This window comes from Gobio gobio (assembly GCF_949357685.1).
Source record: "Gobio gobio genome assembly, chromosome: 1".
Lineage (NCBI taxonomy): Eukaryota > Metazoa > Chordata > Actinopteri > Cypriniformes > Gobionidae > Gobio > Gobio gobio.
In genome coordinates, this window is record NC_137097.1 from 21920987 (window position 1) to 21930678 (window position 9692).

Consider the following 9692-nt stretch of genomic DNA (forward strand, 5'->3'; position numbering starts at 1 on the left):
CAGTAAAACTTGCAAAGACGATCCGGAGGCAGTCATGCTTCTAATCCAACCACTGTAGCACTACTACAGTATCACTCTAATGGTTTGAATATTTCAAAGGGTTAATTCACCCAAAAATATAATTTACTCTCCCTCATGTCGTTCCAAACCCATAAGACTTTCATTCATCTTTAGCACACAAATGAAGATATGTTTTATGAAATCTGAGAGATTTCTGTCCTTCCATTGAAAGTCTGTTCAACCAAAACTCTGAGGCTTCAAAACGTTCATAAAGAGATGGTCAAATAAATCCATATGAATGGAGGGGGTTAATCCAGTCTTCTGATGAGACACCAGGGGTGTCTAAAGTCGGTCCTGAAGGGCCACTGTCCTGTCCTGCAGAGTACAGCTCCAACCCCTATCAAACACAGCTAAATCAGCTCATCAAGGCATACAGAAGCTTCCGGGCAGGAGTGTTGAGGCAAGATGGAGCTGAACTCTGCAGGACAGTGGCCCTCCAGGACCGAGTTTGGACACCCCTGCTCTGTGCTAAAGCAGCTGTAGCTTGTGTCATCTCCTCATTCTGACATTAAAGGCTTCACTTTCAGGCGAGCATGGTATGATCACTATACATGACTCCCAGTGTAATCAACAAAGATTCCCAGACTGCACCTGTGGCAGCGGCAGAAGGCATGCGTCATGACACTACACTCTGTGATGTTGGTATGGGTGCAGTCTTCTCTTTTCTCTCTGTAAAGATTTGATAGTGCGCTGGTTATGTGACCCATTAGCTGGACATGTTTGTGATGGGGAGCACGATTACTACTGTCAGTGAGAGTAACCCAGCTGCTAACTCAGCAGTGAGTGACCCAAAACCTAGTCGTCATAGTGAAAACCACCCAACAAAAAGGACTGAACCCAGCATACAGGTGCTGGTCATATATAATTAGAATATCATCAAAAAGTTTATTTATTTCACTAATTCCATTCAAAAAGTGAAACTTGTCTATTATATTCATTAACTACACACAGACTGATATATTTCAAATAAATCCCAAATTCAGTATCTCAGAAAATTAGAATATTACTTAAGACCAATACAAATCTCGGCCAACTGAAAAGTATGAACATGAAAAGTATGAGCATGTACAGCACTCAATCCTTAGCTGAGGCTGGTTTTGGCTGAATTACTGCAGCGATGCGGTGTGGCATGAGGAGATCAGTCTGTGGCTCTGCTCAGGTGTTATGAGAGCCCAGGTTGCTCTGATAGTGGCCTTCAGCTCTTCTGCAGTGTTGGGTCTGGCATATCGCATCTTCCTCTTCACAATGCCCCATAGATGTTCTATGAGGTTGAGGTCAGGCGAGTTTGCTGGCCAATTAAGAACAGGGATACCATGGTTCTTAAACCAGGCACTGGTTGCTTTGGCACTGTGTGCTGGTCCCAGTCCTGCTGGAAAATGAAATCCGCATCTCCATAAAAGTTGGTCAGCAGCAGGAAGCATGAAGTGCTCTAAAACGTCCTGGTATACGGCTGCGTTGACCTTTGACCTCAGAAAACACAGTGGACCAACACCAGCAGATGACATGGCACACCAAAACATCACTGACTGTAGAAACTTTACACTGGAGCTCCAGCAGTGTGGATTGTGTGCCTCTCCTCTCTTCCTCAAGACTCTGGGACCCTGATTGACTTCATCAGAGAACATAACTCTGACCACTCAGCAGCTCCAGTCCTGTCTGTCTTTAGCCCAGGCGAGACGCTTCTGACGCTGTCTGTTGCTCAAGAGTGCGACAGCTGAAACCCATGTCTTGCATACGTCTGGTTCTTGAAGCACTGACTCCAGCTGCAGTCCACTCTTTGTGAATCTCCCCCACATTTTTGAATGGGTTTTGTTCCACAATCCTCTTCAGGGTGCGGTTATCCCTATTGCTTGTACACTTTTTTCTACCACATCTTTTCCTTCCCTTCGCCTCTATTAATGTGCTTGGACACAGAGCTCTGTGAACAGCCAGCCTCTTTTGCAATGACCTTTTGTGTCTTGCCCTCCTTGTGCAAGGGGTCAAAGGTCGTCTTTTGGACAGCTGTCAGGTCAGCTTCTTCCCCATGATTGTGTCGCCTACAGAACTAGACTGAGAGACCATTTAAAGGCCTTTGCAGGTGTTGTGAGTTCATCAGCTGATTAGAGTGTGGCACCAGGTGTCTTCAATATTCAACCTTTTCACAATATTCTAATTTTCTGAGATACTGAATTTGGGATTTCCCTTAGTTGTCAGTTATAATCATCAACATTAAAATAAATAAAAATTTGAAATATATCAGTCTGTGTGTAATGAATGAATAAAATATACACGTTTCACTTTTTGAATGGAATTAGTGAAATAAATAAACTTTTTGATGATATTCTAATTATATGACCAGCACTTTATAATATAATCCAAACAATAAACCTTAAAGCTAAAGGCCTGTTTTGGTTTCATGGGTGATATCAGAGTACAAACCTTTCTGGCTTCGTTTTTGTGTAGTGATAATTAACGTTCATGTCAAAGACATCTCACAGTCCCAGTAAACCCATCTGTCTTTGCAGTGCAGTGTGTAGTCATGTTTCGTTGTATATGCTAATGAAGTGTGATGTCATTGTGACATCACATAGTCCTTGTAAACCCTTTGTCCTCATAATCCTGGTTTTTGTCTTCTAGGACACACGTCCTTGTAAGTCACCAAAAAATCAGGGTGCCATGTATCATGTTTAATAAAGTTTAAATAAATAATAAAGTTTGTGTTTTGAACCCAGGATTTTTTTAAAGCATTTCCATTTTTATTTGAAAGCTCTAGCATTAAAGGAAGTCATAGTCCCCCTAAACCACGTGTGTGTGTGTGTGTGTGTGTGTGTGTGTGTGTGTGTGTGTGTGTGTGTGTGTGTGTGTGTGTGTGTGTGTGTGTGTGTGTGTGTCCCATCGTCTAATAAGGTGAGTAGTTTGTTTCTTCCTTGTAAATCGTGTATGTTTTAAGTTGAAAGTGTAATAAATGTTTACGTTTAGGGTCCTCGTTAAGGCATTGCGCCTTCTCTCCCCTCCTCTCTCTCTCCAATCTGCGCTCTGGGCCGCGCTGCTGCTTTGGGTCATCAGACACTTCTAGTCCAGTGGCTAAGTGGGCTGGATATTTGTTTCTTTTTGTTGTGGTCGTTATTTTGGTTGGTTTAATTTGTTTTTGTTATTTGTATTGAGTTATTTTGTATTACTGTCACCAACTCTCAGTTCCTTTTGTGATTTTGACTTTGTTAACAGTCACTAATTGAAGTGATTACCGCTATGCGGTATCAATGATCTCGGTGATATTGAAATCTTGAGCCGTGATCAGTTCTGAGTTTGATCTTTGCTGCTGTGACAGTATACGCTGCCTTCTTTAATTAATACTTTTACGTTTTTGCTAATTTGAGTATTGTACGTTTTGTTTATATTTGTTCAGTATTTTGATTCTGGTTTGTTTGTTTTCTGTAATTCTTTGCTCTGTGTGTTTTGCAGGAGCTGAGTGTTCCTTGGGAGCGGGCTGGTGTTGAGTTACACAGGCTCCACTTTAGTACGGGTTGTCATTTATTGCTGTGTCACTATTTCTGGTCATTATTTGCAGTGATTCTTTGTGGATGTGATTTTGATTGGTGAGATTTCTTTTGTGCACTGGGTGTACCATACTAGCCCGCTTCTCATTAAGGAAGCCTCAGTCTCTCCCTTTGCATTGATTGATTTTGTTTTCTTTTTCATTTGACTACAACAATTAAATGCTGTGAGGATTTTAAATTTTGTAAAATCTTTTTTAACTTTAATAAAGATATCTGTTTAAACGGAAACTCACGCCTCTTGCCCTTTCCAAGTGGAGCTTATTTGCATGTTCTTTTTGATAATTTCCCCGTTTTCGGGGTGGCGTAGTCATTACAAATCAGCCACTTGCTACACATGTATTTTGTCAGGAAATGGTGCCGCTGTCTGCTGCAGAAAAGCAGCGACGCTACAGGGAACGTCGTGATGCAGACCCAGAAAGAAGGCAGATATACCATAATAAAGAGAGAGAGAGGTGGAGAAAGAACAGAGAGGAAGGAATAAAAAAGGGGGTGGCAGGGTAAATTAGTTGATTTGTGATGTCCTGGGCCCGGTTTTTCAAAAGGTTTAATCCGGATAAAATTGATCCGGATTTAGTAATCCTTTTTTTGCGATCCGTGATCACGTAATCCAGCTAACTTTTGGAGCCAGTTTTTTAAAGCAACATCGGATTAGATCAATCTGATCCGGATAGGAACTTTTTAAGATCACCAAATCTGGATAACCAGTGCTGGATAACCAGTGCTCAAACAGGATAGGAAATCACAATGTAGAACTATAGATATGTAAAGAGCAACAAGTAGAATAGCCAGTGTGGGGTCAATATAAGTTTATTTTTATTTGAAATGAAAACACACACATTTAAAAAAAACTAAAAACAAGAAAAACCCTTGCCTGTATTGTCCTGCACAACATCGCTATTAAGCGCAATGTCCCTCTCTGTGCTGACAATGATGCACCTGAGCCCCTTGGAGACCCTAACCAACCTCCTGCATTCTGCCAGAACGAGCAAACAGGACGTGCAACAAGGGACGCAATAGTTAGACACTATTTCTGATTTGGATTTGTTTTGGATTTCAAAAATCAGTGATTGCCATTCTTTGCATTTTTTGGGTTATTCTGTAATCATTGCATGCATCACTAATCAATATTCTAAAAACAAAAATATTTTCGATTGTAGTGAATATATATATCAATTAGTGACAGAATAAAATGTATTGTTTTTGCTCAATTTTAACAGCTGTTTGGGGGATTATTTTATAAGGCCAAACTCTTTCTACTTTGCTGTAGGCCTATACTGAAAGGCTGAATACGTTAAAGCCTACATAATCACTGTAGCCTGACGGATGAACAGATAAAATTAAAACCTTTTGAATAAAAGGATATCTTGTAAGATACTGCATGATCCAAATATAGTATTATTTGATACATTTTTTAAGTTTTCATTACATTTTGGGCATGAAATCCACGCTGAATCCACCCTTCTGATGGGATCAGTTTAATCCAGATTTTTTGGATCAAAGTGATCCAAATCCTACAAGAAAGTTTTGAAAAACCCAAACTAAAGGTTTGATCCGGATCAAAACCAAGATTGGATTACGTGATCTAATCCGATTATGTAATCCGTTTTTTCTTTTGAAAAACACATTTTCAAGATTTGATCCAATCCGTTATCCAAAATCCTAGTGGATTACTTTTGAAAAACCGGGCCCTGTTGTTCAGTGCTGTGATGTCCACTCTGTTATGTCCTGTCCACCCTGTTACCTCTGTTTTTTTTATGTTAATAAAATAAGATCAACAAATGTCATGCATATCTTTGTGGTTACTTGTAGAAAATGAAATAGCAAAATTAAATTATTTAAGTTGGGGACAAAATTCCAATTAAATGTATTTTTATTCTAAAATAAATATGTTGAAATTACCATTGTGCCTTAAAAAAAAAACTTTTCTCAAGATAATGCTTGTTTATGAACACTTTGTTAAAACATTTGCAGGGTAGAGTGAGGGACATTTTAGCTCTTAGAATATGTAAATATTGCAATAATTATGCATTTAACAGGGTGGACATTTGGCCTTTGCATGTGTGAAGAATTTGGTCAAAATTATTAAACAATAATATCCTGAGCTGGACCAATATATTTTTACTGTAGTGTAACAAGCCATTCTTCAGATAAAAGTATAAAATCATAGAAATTTTTACATTTTTGAATAGAAAGTTACCAAGCTGAAATGGCACCGAATAGTAAGAATGACCCACGTGTGTCTAATGTTACCTTTGAGTGCAGGTGAGTACACGTTCGAGCTGCATTTGGTGCAGTTGGAGTTGGAGTCGTTGGACAAGCAGATTCGCGGCCTACTAGACAGATGAGCCATGCTGAGAGAGCGACGATCAGCACTTGAAACATCACGTGCCGATGCTCTCAAGTCAGTGGATAGTAACCTTTTGACTCCGACCTCGTCTACTCTGTGTGTTTCTCTGCACAGGACCCAAGCACCCAGGACGCGATCATCCCTGGCTTCGTTCACTCCGGCACCGACACAGCGCCATGGACCCTGAGTGTTTCCACAGCGGAAGACGCAAGCCAGGACCAGAGCTAGGACCTCTCCGCCCCTCCCGGTCTTCGAGATCTCCACCCGGAACCGCTTCTCCCCTCTTCGCGAGACGGAACGCGACGCTGTGGTCATCGGTACTTCCATCGTCCGGCATGTCCACGCTACCTCAGGTAAAGGCAAGGTTATCACTCACTGCTTTCCTGGTGCTCGTGTTCTCGATGTCGCTGCGCAGGTTCCCGAGATCCTGAACGGTGACGAGCGCATCGGAGCTGTCGTGCTGCACGCGGGAACGAACGACACCAGGCTGGTGGAGGATGGTTCACACCAGACGGAGGTTCTGAAGAAGGACTACAGGAGTCTGGTCGAGACGGTGTGCAGAACATCGCCTGAAGCAACGATCATCGTGTCTGGACCCCTTCCCACGTACCGACTTGGACATGAAAAGTTCAGTAGATTATTTGCTCTAAATGAATGGTTAATGTCATGGTGTAATGAACAGAAGCTGCTCTTTGTAAATAATTGGAATCTGTTCTGGGAGCGACCTAGGCTCTTCCGTCCTGATGGCCTTCACCCCAGCAGAATCGGAGCGGCTCTTCTGTCGGACAACATCTCCAGGGCGTTGAACACAATATGACTAGTAAGTCAAAGTCCAAACCACAGTCTTTGCTGTCCTAACTTAATTGACATAAGTACCAATGTATAACATTATATAGAAACTGTGTCTATTCCTCGTTTAGTGAGGTCAAACATTAAATCTACTGTAGGATCTAGGAAAAATCTAATTGTGATTAAACCAGAAAATCTCAATATTAGTGAACAAAATCAATTTCTAAAACTAGGTCTTCTAAACATTAGATCGCTCACACCTAAGGCGGTTATTGTAAATGAAATGGTCACAGATAATAGTTTCGATGTACTTTGCCTTACTGAAACCTGGCTTAAGCCAAATTATTATTTCGGTCTGAATGAGTCTACTCCACCAGGATACTGTTATAAGCATGAGCCCCGTCTGATTGGTCGTGGCGGTGGTGTTGCAACAATCTATAGAGATATTCTTAATGTTACTCAGAAAACAGGTCACAGGTTTAATTCGTTTGAAGTACTAGTGCTAAATGTTACACTCTTAGATGTAAGAAAGAAATCCGTATTATCTCTAGCCTTGGCTACTGTATATAGACCTCCAGGGCCCTATGCTGATTTCCTAAAAGAGTTTGCAGACTTTCTCTCAGATCTATTGGTCAACGTCGATAAAGCATTAATTGTTGGAGATTTTAACATACACGTAGATAACACAAATGATGCGTTAGGGGCTGCGTTTACAGATCTATTAAATTCCTTTGGGGTCAAGCAAAACGTCACTGGTCCCACTCATCGTCTTAATCACACACTAGATTTAATTATATATTTAATTTATATACTGCGTACTGCTGAAATCTGTCATGTTGCGCCACGTTATCGACCAGGCAGAACAATCCTTCCAACCACTATAGATAGATTCTCAAATAGCTTACCGGATCTGTCTCAGCTGCTAAGTGAACCCAAACAAACAGATGAACTAGAGGAAATGACTAGCAGTATGAGCACCATTTTCTCTAGTACATTAGAAATTGTAGCACCAATTAGATTAAAAAAGGTTAGAGAGAAAACTAAAGCACCATGGTACAACAGTGCTACACATGTTATCAAGAGAGAAACTCGTAACTTAGAGCGTAAATGGAAACAAACAAATTTAGAGGTCTTTAGAATCGCGTGGAAAGATAGTATGTCACGTTATAAAAAGGCCCTAAAAGCAGCCAGGGCTGAGCATCTCCGCAAACTAATAGAAAATATCCCAAAATAATCCAAGGTTTTTATTTAACACTGTGGCTAGACTAACAAATAAACAAGCATCGCCTGAGCAAAATATTCCGTTACAGTTAAGTAGTAATGATTTTATGAATTTCTTCACTGAGAAAATAGAAAGCATCAGAAACAAAATTGTAAATGAACAATCTTTAATGATGTCTTATGATTCAACCGCAATTATCGCCCCTCAAGAACTACTACACCGCTTTACAACTATAGGACAGGAAGAGCTAAATAAACTTATCATTGCATCTAAACCAACAACATGTTTATTAGATCCAATACCCACTAAACTACTGAAAGAGTTGTTACCTGTAGTGGAAGAGCCTCTTCTCAATATTATTAACTCGTCTTTATCTTTAGGTCATGTTCCAAGAATATTCAAGTTGGCAGTCATAAAACCTCTCATTAAGAAGCCACAATTAGATCATAATAACCTAGCAAATTACAGACCAATTTCAAATCTTCCATTCATGTCTAAATTACTAGAAAAAGTTGTGTCCGCTCAATTGTGCTCTTTCTTGCAAGAAAATGATATCTATGAAAAATTTCAATCAGGATTCAGGCCGCATCACAGCACAGAAACTGCGCTCGTTAAAATCACAAATGATTTACTTCTAGCTTCTGACCAAGGCTGTATCTCAATACTAGTTCTACTCGATCTTAGTGCTGCGTTCGATACTATAGATCATAAAATACTATTAGATCGACTTCAAAATTACACTGGTGTTCAGGGACAGGCATTAAACTGGTTTAGATCGTATTTATCAGACAGCTACCATTTTGTCTTTCTAAATGGGGAAAAATCAAAGATAACGTCAGTAGACTATGGGGTGCCGCAAGGATCCGTGCTAGGCCCTCTGCTATTCTCAATATATATGCTGCCACTTGGTAATATTATAAGAAAACATGGAATTCATTTCCACTGTTATGCTGATGACACTCAATTATATATTTCATCACGACCAGATGAAAACGCTAAATTATCTAAACTGACAGCGTGTGTTGATGATATTAAATACTGGATGACGTGTAATTTTCTACTATTAAATTCAGATAAAACGGAGGTGTTACTTATTGGTCCAAAAAACTGCCCACAAAACCTCTCACAATACAACTTTAACTTGGAAGGATGTCCTGTCACTTTATCCACTACAGTAAAAGACCTGGGTGTTATATTAGACCGCAACCTGACATTCGAAAATCATATTTCATATGTTACAAGAACGGCATTTTTCCACCTTAGAAACATTGCTAAGCTACGTAACATGCTATCTATTCCTGATGCAGAAAAGTTAGTTCATGCATTCATGACCTCGAGACTAGATTACTGTAATGCTTTATTAGCTGGTTGTCCTGCATCCTCGATAAACAAACTACAGTTAGTCCAAAACGCAGCTGTTAGAGTTATTACTAGGTCAAGAAAATATGATCATATAACACCAATTTTATCATCACTACACTGGTTACCTATTAAGTTCCGAATCAATTACAAAGTATTGCTACTGACCTATAAAGCCCTAAATGGTTTAGCTCCAGTGTATCTAACGGATCTTCTATCGCCCTACAATCCATCGCGCTCTTTAAGATCACTAAACTCGAGGCTTCTGGTCATTCCTAGGATATCTAAGTCCACTAAAGGAGGGAGGGCATTTTCACATTTAGCTCCTAAACTCTGGAATAGTCTTCCTGATATTGTTCGAGGTTCAGACTCGCTGTCC